A 13,189-nucleotide genomic window follows, 5' to 3' on the forward strand; every position below is an offset into this window, starting at 1 on the left:
CTTCAGAAAATGTAAATAATAAAATGCTGTGGAAATCATATGATTTTACTCATCTTGGTAAGTGAAACGTATTATGAACTCAAAAATCTCACTTTTGAAATTCATATCTCACTATTCATGTGAAATATTTCGAAAACTTAATTATCTGTCAAAAATATTACTGTTGACAGCGTAAGCGCATGTGAGAACCCATATGTGTACAATTGAATCGATTTCAGGTCAAATGTTGTAAAACTCGGCGAAACAGCCTAGTCTTCAACTTTTTCTATCGTTTTTGACCTTCGAAAGTGATAATCAATTAATTTCCATTACTTGTAAGTCTGTCTGAAAATTCATTTTCAACTCTATTCAACCGGCCTTTCATTTATTACAGTTTGAAAGTTAGCAATACAAACCCATTAGAAATGGCTATACTGCGTCCTTTTGAACATGCGATTAAATAAAAATAACGCTTGTAAATGGAATGCATGTATTTTATTCTCCTATAATAATCACACATGAAATATTTATTTCTAATTATGTTGGAATGTTGAATTACAAATAGTCATCAAAATATATAACACATATCACTCTTACTTATGGTAATGATTAATACTCATAACATAGTTTCTCATTAGCACTGTAGACTGCCAAAATGATAAAAATGTACAGATTTCGAATAATGAGCCAAATGTTTAATGTGGGATGTTGGTGATGTATCAACGCCAGTTGTTATTTGTAAAACATTTCCTGTTGATATTTGATACCTGAAATAGAAGAGAAAATTATAAAACGGACGTGGAATCTAAAATTGTAGAAGGATGATTTTTCAGTTGTAATACTCGATCACTTTTGCTTCATGCCAATGTGAAGATGTTCATTTGAGTTGAAGGAATAATGTTTTCTAGGAGAAAATTATATTTATTACATTTCTCGCTCACAAAATGGCTGACATGGAAAAAATTACAAAATATTTTTCAAACATTTTTAGATCATTCACTGGCTTTGGCTAGACAAAAAATCCATGTGACATATTCACTATTTTCTATATATGTATATATATATATATATATATATATATATATATATATATATATTTCAATATTGAATTCTACAAAAAGGATTTGAAGCTTTATATCTTCTATTAATTATCTGCGAGCGCATTCGACAGTTGGTAGTACTGTCATCTTCTGGCACTCCTCAAACTCGTCGAAAGCGCTCGCAGATAATTATTAGAAGATATAAAGCTTCAAATCCTTTTTGTAGAATTTAATATTGAAATACTCAAAATAAAGGAAAATTAGTTGCATCAATCAAAAAAAAATATATATATATAAATATAATATATATATATATATATATATATATATATATATATATATATATATATATATATATATATATATATATGTATATATATATATATATATATATATATATATATATATATATATATATATATATATATATTGAGATACATAAATACCACTTCTGCTTTTGGAATTTGTATAAGAATAATTCTTAAATGAAATGCGATATAATTATACACAAAGTAGTAATGGAATAATCATTTCATGTAGATGTACAATCACTACAAATCTTCAAACGTTCAGAGACCGGTGAGTGTGCGGAAGTAATTATTTACGTTGAATGTCTATCGCTGTAGATGAAAAAGTTAACAAAAAAGTTCATTTCAAGTGTGGAGTTCAACCTGGAATATTGAACACCTGTATTTTGTCACGTACTTCTAACATATACCGCTCTTGGTATACTCAAGCGAAATGAGTCAGTCGAACACTCTAAACCTCCCTTTTAAGATGATGATACTCGTGACGTTTTCCATTCATGAGGTCAATATTCGAAAGGAGTTCTAATTTGAGCTACAAAAATATCAAATGTGATATACCCATGGATTGTGAATTTATCGCTTTATCAATATCTGTAATGAAAAAGATACGTCCGTATTTAAAAAAAAGTTGATGGTGGCCCTGTTGACACGAAACGTTTTATCGAATATTTGTTATTACATCGTCATAGTACACTTCGAATCCAATAACATTTTCTCTTTCCATTTTTTGATATTCTCCGAAATAACAATTCCATTCGAAAAAAACGAAAAACAGCATTTTTGGTTTTTCGTATAACTCGAGAAGGGCGAGAGTTCCTGTAAATTTTCTTCGACCATTGTATTGTTTTCGATGACGGTTACCTTTTTTCCCATTTAATCGTCTTCGTATCTGTTACTGTTTAGAATATATCAATGTTACCACATGGTCAAAGAAACGGCTTGTAGATAAAATATCAGTTTCGGAAAAATTCATCTATGGTATAGAAACATTTGGTCACCGAAAATTTTTTTGAATGTTTTTTGAAACAAATAGAACTCGAACTCAGGGCTAGTACTAGAGTGTCACCAAGATTTAGTCAAAGCCTCGGTAGATAATAATATTATCCTCAGGTGGGTTAAAGAGCATGACTAGAGTAAAGGTAATCGCATTACCGACTCTTTAGCCAAGGAAGCGGCTGGACTAAGAATTTTAGAAGCCAGTGGCACCTACGGTCTGATGACTTCGACAATTGCGGAACTAGTCAAATGTTACACCCATGCTCAATCCTTGAAGAGATGGGACGAAACCAAAGAATGTAATCTTGCCAGGATCACCTTGGGCGACCCTGGGAAGCTGGCAACAAAGAAATATCTGGTAATGACCAGGAAAAATCTACGCCTAACAGTAGAATTTCTGACTGGCCATTGTCAACTAAGGAAACACCTATATAATATGGGGCTAGTGGAACACCTCTATGCAGGATGTGTGAACAGGAAGATGAGACTGTCAGGCATGTCCTGTGCGAGTGCCCGGAGTTATCGTCAATAAGAGAGTGTGTGTTCGGCGAGTCTTGGCCTACACCTGCCGATATAAAGGAGATGTTTCCCAGTAACCTGTCCACCTTCCTGGAAAGGACAGGATGTACGATGACCTAGAAGGACAACTCCTCGGGAGGATGTACAATGGGTCACATGTGGCCTAAGTACTGTGGGCTTACACTCATCCTACCCACTCTACATATACAGATACAGAGAACTCGAAAATAACCCATGATAGTAACGTTAAAATCATTATATCTTCAAAGTGATCCCTGCAATATGACCTTTCTGATACACCAGCTGAAATACTATTAATTCGCTTTTGCGCAGTGAAAACATTTGCTGATGAACTAGATAATCCCCAGAAACATACTCCATATCTCAGTGTGGAGTTTATATGCGCATGATACAATTTCAGAAGTTGATCAATGTTTGAAAACAGTTTGAGATTTTTGAATTGATATGAGCAGCTATTCAGTTTGGACTGTAGCATCTGACAGTGAATACTTCATGTAACACACTCATCCACGTGAAGACCTTCATTGAATTGATTAAAAATGATTTCACAGTGTTTCTGGCGATTGTGAAATTGAAGTGGATTTGTTTTCTTCAAGTTCAAATTTAAGTGATTTACTTTGAACCAGTCACTGACATTCGAAATGGCATTAGAACACTTATCGATCAGTAGCTCATCGGATTCATCCGAAATACTGATTGAAGTGTCATCAGCGTACATAGTAAAACAGTACTGAACTGGTAATTTGTCCGAGTCATTCATGTATAAATGAACGAAATCGGTTCTGAAACTGACCCTTGGGGAACTTCAATGGTAACCTTCTGTACCGAGGAAGTGTCATCGAAAGCAACGTTTTGTCTGTGCGCGCTAATCTCGAAAAACGACTTAACTAATTTGGGTGCGATAATAATGTGTAGTTTCTACTGTGTAGTTTTAACTAACTTGGGTGCGATAATGATGTGTAGTTTCTGAACTGATTCAAATAAATCCTATATGCATAGGTCACTCGTGATTATTAAGACATTCAAGAATGGTAACTCCTGGTTGTTTTCAATTGCATATATAAATTTAATGTTCGTGGAACTGTTGTTATGAGTTGATACAAAGTACCCTACCTTAGTTTTTTTTGTGTCAAAAATGTCAGGGTAGATTAGATTGTCGAGGAGGTAGCCTATGGCATGAAGGTTATGGCCGATGCAGTTGGTAGCACCAACTTGCCAGATTTGTGAATTTTTGGTAGACAGTATATTTCAAGGACTGTAGGATCAGACACTTCGAGAATCCAGTTCAAAGTTGCTGAGATCAAATTTTGAAATTTTTTGAGTTTGTTTTTAACTTCTAAAACCAAACCATTTTATTTTTATTTTTTTTATTTAAGCGAATTCGCATCAACCTAGTGGTTATTAGCGAGTAGTACATGTTTATAATTTTGTAATAATATCGATACATTTAAGAAATTTGATAATATTTGGAATATTACAGTTTCTGCCAATAGTGTTGTAGATATCTAGGGGAAAGTTAAAGTTGTTTCGCTGCACCCAGTATTTTGGACAATCGGTGAAAATGTGTTCAACACTCAGTTTTGTTTCACATATGTCACACATTGGCTCTTCGGTGTGATTTAACAGATAACTGTGCGTGAGTTTGGTATGACCCAAGCGTAGCCGATTGATGAGCACTTGATGTTTCCGGTTGTTTGTTTCATCAGGCGACGGTTTCACATCATATTTGATTGTACGTAGTTTTGCCCCGGACACTTGCCACTGATTTTGCCATTTCTGGATTATCGCTGTTTTCACCATTGTTTTAATGTCTGTAGATACTACTTTGGTCACTACTTCCGATTCGGTAGAGGTAATTGTGCCACGAGCACATTCGTCGGCTTTTTCATTGCCCTGAATTCCAATATGTGAAGGGATCCAAATGAAACTAATATTTTCTCCAAGTTGCTGGATCAGATGTAGTTCTCTTTTTTTTTGTGCAATTGGATTTTTAGGATATAAGCGCTTAAGTTCGTAAATGGAGCTAAGTGAATCCGTTAAAATGATATAATTATCTCCACCTGTCGCATTGACATAGACCAGCGCACGGTAAATGGCATATAGTTCTGCACTGAATATGCTGGTAGTTGAGGGAAATTTATATGAGAACGATTCAGATTTTGTAACTATGGCAGCTCCTACTCCTTCGTTGGTTTTTGAGGCATCCGTGTAGATTTCCATGTTATTAGGGTGGTTACAAATAATTTGGTTGAGTTCGTTTTTGATGATCTGTGTTTGTCGTATTTAGTTAGGCTCGTGTCACAGTTCAGCCGTTTAACAGTCCAAGGAAAAGGTGGATTGAATTTGATAGGAAACGTTTCCGGTAGGGATAGATCGAGGGTAAACAAATGGTCGCGGATCCTCTGGTAGAAAGGTTTATAGATTCTTGTACGATTTGTGAAGAAATTTCTATATTTATCGAAGAATGTGTTACTATGAGTGGGATTTGTTGGATTTGCACTTATTGTTGCTGCATATGCCAAACTGAGATAGGTACGTCTGTTGTGGAGAGATGACTCTCCTGTTGCACAGTAGATGCTTTCAACTGGTATTGTACAGAAAGCACCTAAAGATATTTGTAAGGCTTTGTTGTGGATAGTGTCGAGTAACTTGAGTGTTGTCTTGTTCGCCGAGTTGTATGCAATACATCCAAAGTCCATTTTAGATCTGATGAGTGTTCTGTAAACGTGCAGTATTGTTTGACCATCAGATCCCCACTCTTTATATGCCAACGTTTTCAACATATTCAGTCTTCTGTTACACGACTCGGCTAGGCTTTTAATGTGTGCATTCCAATTCAGTTTCTCATCAAATATCATACCCAAGTTTTGACATATTTAAGATTTTGCCCATATAGGTAGAGGGGTGGTATATTGGCCGTTTCTTTTTTGGAGAAGAGAATACATTGTGTTTTTTCTGTTGAGAAAATTAATCCAGTTTCATTGGACCAATGCTCTAGGTTCGAGAGTGCTTCCTGAGACAATGATAATGAACTGTCTAAATTTTTGTTTTTGCAGAAGAATACCAGGTCATCAGCATAAAGACGTGCTTTCATTGGTGATTTATTTTCTTTTAGAATGTCATTCATGGCGATAAGGAACAGTGTTGGGCTAATGACAGATCCTTGTGGGGTACCATTTTCCAGAGTGTGACTGCTCGAGTAAGTTTCATTTGTTCTGACGCGAAAAGTTCTTACTTTCAGAAAGTTCTGGATGAAAGCGAAGCAGTGCCCGTTAATTTTAAATGAGTCTAGTATTTTCATTATACGGTATCGCCATGCAGTGTCAAATGCTTTTTTTATGTCAAAAATGATGGCCAAACATTTCTGTTTTACTGCTAGTGCTTCATGAATATCGCTTTCTAAATCTAGAATATTGTCATTGGCGGATCGATGACCAAACGATTTTAGGCAATGGGTTCCTTGGTGATTTATTATAGGACGTACTCAATATTACAACATCATTGTCTTCGTCTGACTTCAGATAAGAAACACCCTTTTCTTTCTCCTTTCTTTTTATACGCGAAATTATTGATGTTTGTCTGTGTACAGACCCTTTTTAGAGTTAGGAATAACTTCATCTCCTGTATTTCTAACAAAATTAGCGAAGAAACATTTCATGATGTGAAAAATGTAGATCAACTTCATTATTATCAGGAAGTTGGGAAGAATTGGAGTTGGAATACATATTTTCAATTATGATATTCATTGTCTGCATGTGCTATAAACGGATATGAAATTGGTAATTATTCGAAACGGCTCATCTGTTTCCAAATGTAAAACTATTTCTCTCGTCTTCACGGAGACGAGGTATCAAGAAGTACGAAAATTTTGGCCTTTTTTCGTAAATTATGTCTGATTTCTTGTCCCCACTGTATTTCTTTGAAATATATGTTGTCAAATTTCCCTGTATATGCTATTCAGAACATATTTCACCTCATCACTCTTCACGCCCACCTGTTATCTCAAAAGATAAAGTAATGAAAAATGGATATTTCGCTGAACAATAGTCAGTTCAGAACTCAAGTACAATATTACCAGCTATGTTAAGCTTCCTTTATAACCTCAAAGACGTTTGATGAGAAACAGTTGAACAGTCTCTCAGAGGCTCCTCATAATCCTCTTATAGGTTCAGACACTTATACCTTAGTTCATTCAGTTAACGATGGATATGCAGACTTGAAATCGTTGCATTCATCCAACGAATATTATTTGAGAATTACTTCGTTTCTTGATGAATATCTCAAGGCAAAAACTGAATAAGTGGTGAGGGTAGTATACAAGAAAATATACAGACATACTGTCTGTCTAATTTTCATGATAAAAATGAAGAAAATGCGTATTTTGTTTGATCAAACTTTTTTGAAGAATTTCAACCATTGATGGTAAATGGAATATTCATGGAATTAAGGCTATTGTGGCATTTATATATTCTGTGCTCGGTCATTTAGTGAAGTCTTGATTTTTTCATGCTTCAACAAACCCCGTCAATTTTATATATAGCGACTATGATTTCCACTCCCGATTCAGACGTAACTTTGGAATAGCTTTTTTATCAGAAGCGATATCTCCTGTCAACGAGAGGAAATGCTGGAACCCCGAAACTTTGATGTTATGTGGTTCAAAATAATATCACAGAAGATCACTGAATTCATATGCTGCGTTTATCGACCACCTAGTAGGCACACAGTAGGGCACTATTCTCTTCACTTACAAACACCATTGATTTTCTGCAAATCAATCATCCCAGTGCCGAAAGTTTCATATTCGGTGACTTCAATGTTCACAATGTCGAATGATCCAAATTTTCAAATATCAACGACGAACAAGGTCGTAAAGCTGAGGCTTTTGCAACAAGCAGCGGAGTTACCTAGATTATAAAAGAGCCAAACACGATTCCGAGCCAAACACGAGTGCCCGTCATCGTACTCACTTGTCTTACAAGGAAGAAGTTTTTCCTTATTGTTGGAAGATTGCTCGCGTTCAGACTATTCCCAAAAATGGCAATAAAAATATTCCAAATAACTATAGACCATTCGCTTTGCTATCAGCGATATTAAAAACCATGGGTAAAGTCGTGAACCACCATATCCTCAAATATTTGGAAGGCTTCAACATCTTGAGCGATCATCAATATGGTTTTCGGAAACAAAGATCAACAGGCGACCTTCTATCGTATGTCACCTATAGTTGGAATAACGCAATCGGGAAACGTGGAGAATCAAGAGCTGCTGCGCTTGATATTTCTGAGGCCTTTGACCGTGTGGGGCATGAGGGTTTGCTGGGCAAACTTCGATGCTATGGCTTGTCGGATCATTTTTGTGTATGGCTCTCCAGCTTCCCGAAGGAACGGTCCCTGCAAGTGGCCGTCGATGGATATCTCTTTAATACTTTCACCATTAACGCTGGTGTTCTCCAGGTATCCATATTGTCTCTAACCCTCTTTTTATTGTATATCAACGACTTAAAAAAAAACAAGAATCCAATAAACGGCTTCGCTGACGACAGCACACTTGTTTATCATTTCATTTGGATTCCAGGACATTGGCTACGGAGGTACATCTTCACCGGAAGTAGGAGGTTGCACGTCTCAATGAGAATGTAAAAGTGATTATTTTGATTTGGGGTGAAAGTAACCAGGTTCAATTCAATGTCACAAAAACCCAGGCATCGGTTTTCTCCAAGAAGATAAATATCTACTAATTGGAAAATTTCGCTTTCTGCTTCGATTAGTTTGTTGGGGGTTAAAATGGACACCAATATGTCTTGGCACAATCATGTCGCTGGAATTGCAAAGGCTGCTTCTCAAAAGCTTGGAACACTGTTCCGAACCAGAAAACTATACACACCTCAGCAACTTTTGATGCTTTATAAAGCTCAGATCAGACCCTCTTTGGAATATTGTTCTCATGTGTTTTGTCCTTAGAAAAAAATTCCTTTTGAAAATAATGATAATAAGACACATTATTATCGCAAACCAAATAAATTTGACTGTGTATCCATATAAAAACATAGGCAGTGGCGTAGCTTAAGGGGGGCAATAAGAGCCATGGTCCCAAGCGCCATACGAGAGGGGGTAGCAGAAAACGCCAATTTAATAATTTAAAAAATGTAAAAAAATATTTGAATATTCGAAATCGTGCGCGCAATGTTACGTACGTGCCATGCGCAAGGGTAGCTCTCCAATACTCATTATTACAGCGCCAATTTAATAATTTAAAAAGTGTAAAAAAATACTTGCAATTTCGAAATCGTGCGTGCAATGTTACGTACGTGCCATGTGAAAGGGTAGCTCTCCAATACTCATTATTACCACAGAAACTGATATGAACATTGATATAGATGGTTGTGTGAAGGACTTTACGTTAAAAAAAGCACGCAAAATATATATTTGGTCAACTATTTGTGCAAAGAAATACTCTAGCTTGGGGGTTAGTGCAGGTTTCATGAAAAAAGGGATGGATTCACCTACTGATCTCTTTAAAGTCTACCCTGCAGGCTGCAGTGGGTCTGTTGCTTTATATTATTCCATGTTCATATAAAAATTGTTGAATATCGGCTGAAGGTAAGGCCCATATTTGGTGGATATCAAAGAACCTTTCAATCCAAAATGCAAAGTTGATTTACTGGAAAAACTCATCAATACAGTTTATTGTATGATTTTCACTAAAGGGTTTTACAAAAACCGCGACACTTTCGAAAACAACAACTTAGGAATGCCCATTAGTAATAACAAAAATAAAAGTTCAGTTTCAGAAAAATCAGGAGTGTATAAATTATCATGTGGGTCATGTCCGATGTAGGTCAAACTGAAAGAACGTTCAGAGCCCGCTTAAAAGAACACAGAAATAATCTCCAGAATGGAAAAATAAACTCCACATATGCCACTCATTCAATCACAGAGGGACATGACTTCAACCTAAATTCAAGCCCCACCATTTCCAGAAGAAATGTTTAGAACTTAAACTTTTAGATAGTATGGAAATAAACAAATGAACTTATGAACGATCAAACTGAACTGAATAATTCGTCATAATCGAATCTGTTTATTTCCAGGTAAGAAAAGTTATGTATAAATGATTACGATACTTTCGGAAATTTAATTTATTCATATAGTTAATGAATTTATAATTGACCTTTTCAGGTAGATTCATTCATTAGAAAGCAGGCATACAACTAGGTAATATGTTAGAGCATAAAATAGTTGTGATTTAGAAGTAACTTAAAATTTTACCCTTGAGAAAACAATTGTATAGCGAAACACGTGTCGTGAAAATCATACAATAAACTGTATTAATTAGTTTCAATATGGATTTTTATCAAGTATCGGCCAGTTCTATTCAAATATTAGTCAAGTTATCTGCGTTAGGAGATTCTAGTTGGCTCTTGTCTGCCACTTGAGTAAGATCCGTTTTTTCTTTTAATTTTTTTGAGTTGAGCTGTCTACTCTAGGTGTGCTTGTGTATGCAATACAAGGTTGATAACGATATGTGATGAGCACTAGACCTAAATAATTTTCTATTGGCAATGAATACTTTAAAAGGTTCTGGTTCTCTTGTTTGTTTTTATTATTGTATGTAAGTATGTATCTATTGTTAAGTTACTTATTTTAATAGATGAATTTCCTGGGAATTTCTGATGTATGTATTATATATATATATATATATATATATATATATATATATATATATATATATATATATATATATATATATATAAATCGGTTCAATTCGTGAGGTTGCAGTCAATAGCTGGGCTGTTACAAAGAAAACTCTTTGTTATATGTCAAGCTTTCGGTATATTTCTCACCTTCGTCAGGACAACTACAATAATAAGATTATATATCTTGTAAAAAATATATAAATATGGAGAACTTACTAACGTGAGAATAAAATATAAAAAGGTTCAAAAACAGATAGAAAAACATTAAATAATGACAGTTGATAAAAATTTTGGCTGACAATGTCAAGTGGGAAAATTCTGAATGATAGTCGAATTATTAGATCTTCTATTTTCTTTATCATATTTCAGTAGGTACGTGTAAATTTTGCTGAGACTGTCAATATCAGTTCGTTTATTCATTGAATGTTCTTCGTTATTAATATGTATCATTTCCAAAAATATTCTTTCAGTTGTATTGATTTCACAAGAATTAACATTTCGTCTACAGTCGCTCTTATGAGAAGTGATGCGACTACTTAGAGGTCTAGATGTTTGTCCTATATATGTTTGAGAACAATCCATACAAGAAATTTTGTATACTAAATTGGATTTTTGTTTATTTGAAATTGGAGCTTTTAGTTTACTGTATAATTTAGATATAGTAGTGACATTTGTTTTAGATATTTTGAGGTTATTATTTCGGAATACATTAATTGATTTTGGTGTCAATTCTTGAATATATGGGAGCTTCATTATTATTTTGGAAGTTTGTTCTTTCACCAAATAAAATTCTGTTTCCTAAGATTTTGGATAAGAATTTTGGATCAGAATCTTACTTTGGTTTCGTAAATCGGGATGGGTAATTTTGATGATTCTTTTTTTTTAATGATTTTATTAAATTAATTTTCATTTTATTTGGATGATAGGAATGGTAATTAATAAATCTATTACTTGATGTTGGTTTTCTGTACCATTCAGTGATGATAATATTTTGTTCTGATCTCAATAACTTCATATCGAGGAAAGGAATAGAGTTGTTTATTTCCTCTTCGATAGTGAATTGGATATTGAGATCATAGGATCTAGGCTTATCAAAACATAATTTAGAGGAAGCTGAAAATTATTCATAAATTCACTAAATGAAAAAGAATCTTTAATATAATTAGGATTGTCTGTTTTATATTCGTTAGAAATTTGGTAAAACCCCATAAGAAATCCATCAACGAGTGTGAGATTCTTGAAAACTTTGGCAAATGATAACATCAAATTGGCAACATTACAGATTGGTCAAACCACCAACACTGACATAAAAACTTGGCAAGTTGACTTGGGTGTCACACCAATAGGTGGTTCCACTTATGTTTCACTTGCGTTTACGCAGCTATTTTTATCAAAGACTTTTCTGGTTTTTCACATTTTGTCTTCAATCGAGGACCGCCTGCCCGGTACTGACGATGCCCAATAGGCTGAAACAGCTGTCTACCGGTGGCTCTTAAATTGAAATCAATATAGGAATGATCAGAAAGTACTCATCTATTTATCTTTATATATATATATATATATATATATATATATATATATATATATATATATATATTTTCCATTTTCCATTTTCCAAAAATAAGCGCTGATATTCTCGATCTGAAAAGAGATTATTCTAGTTCCCCAAACTATGAAACTTTTGTACAATTTAACTAACTTCGCAGGTTCCACCGTTTCCGAGATAGTGGGATCAGCTAAAAAAACGGCCTGTATAACAGCCACAAACGTAAATTATCTTGTTCAACTGTAAATTCGCACTATACTTTCCCAAGACTTGCTCTTCTGTAAGTTCGTTAATCTATTTGTCATTGAATAATTACTCTCCCTTATGATTTATTGAAGTCAAAACTGTATGAATTATAATAGAGGCAAACAAATATCATTATAATTGCTATTATCATTATTGTTCAGCAATATAACCCCTTGAGTTGCAAAAAAGATATGATCCATTTGAAAAACCGATGATAACGTAATTACTAGAAGGTGGGTTACCGTTTTATCAAAGTATTCTAATCAAAATAAAAAATTGTCCTGCTTCCTGAATTTTCAATAATTATTTTCAATTAGCTCATAATGAATTTATGTGTTACTTCATCAACGCACATCACATTCTCCGATTTGAGGAATATAGTTTTATGTATGAACCCGTTTCTCTTATTTACGTTCAAATCAGATTACCGGACCTTTTACTGGAAACGAGCTAATGTCATGTCACAAAGAACACTCTTCAAACCCGCGGGTGCATTAAAAAAAGTTTCCATGTTAGACTTGAAAGTTTTGAAGAAAATAATAATTTTGTATACTTGATTATGTGGAATGAACTCCATTAAAACAACGAACACGAAATTGTTATTTCTTACTTTTTCAAATTATTTGAATAGTCGGCGCAGAGTTGATATTTTGAAATCCGTTTCGTAATAATCCGCGATTCGCAACATCACCTGCAGCGTATAAAAATGTTATCGATGAATTTAAGTTTATATCTTCTTGAACAAATTGAGATATATAAAGGAAGCTTCTGTTTTGAACGACATCAAAGGAAAATTGGAGAGTTGAGAACAATGCTTTCGAGCACATGCCACCAG

General features: G+C 34.3%; 1 protein-coding gene across 2 annotated transcripts in view; it reads right to left on the minus strand.

The window, feature by feature from the left end:
- Positions 1-487: 487 nt before the first annotated feature.
- The window catches only part of Mip (Myoinhibiting peptide precursor), a 254,565-nt gene continuing 241,863 nt past the window's right edge, over positions 488-13,189 (minus strand). For both annotated transcript variants that reach the window (XM_074177191.1, XM_074177192.1), the window contains exon 7: positions 488-746. The gene's annotated coding sequence lies outside the window, so the exon portion shown is untranslated. The remainder of the gene's footprint in view (positions 747-13,189) is intronic.

Source organism: Leptinotarsa decemlineata, unplaced genomic scaffold (assembly GCF_025532065.1).
Source record: "Leptinotarsa decemlineata unplaced genomic scaffold, Ldec_3_MD MMD2_tig00002159_RagTag_RagTag, whole genome shotgun sequence".
In the NCBI taxonomy this organism is placed as follows: Eukaryota; Metazoa; Arthropoda; class Insecta; order Coleoptera; family Chrysomelidae; genus Leptinotarsa; species Leptinotarsa decemlineata.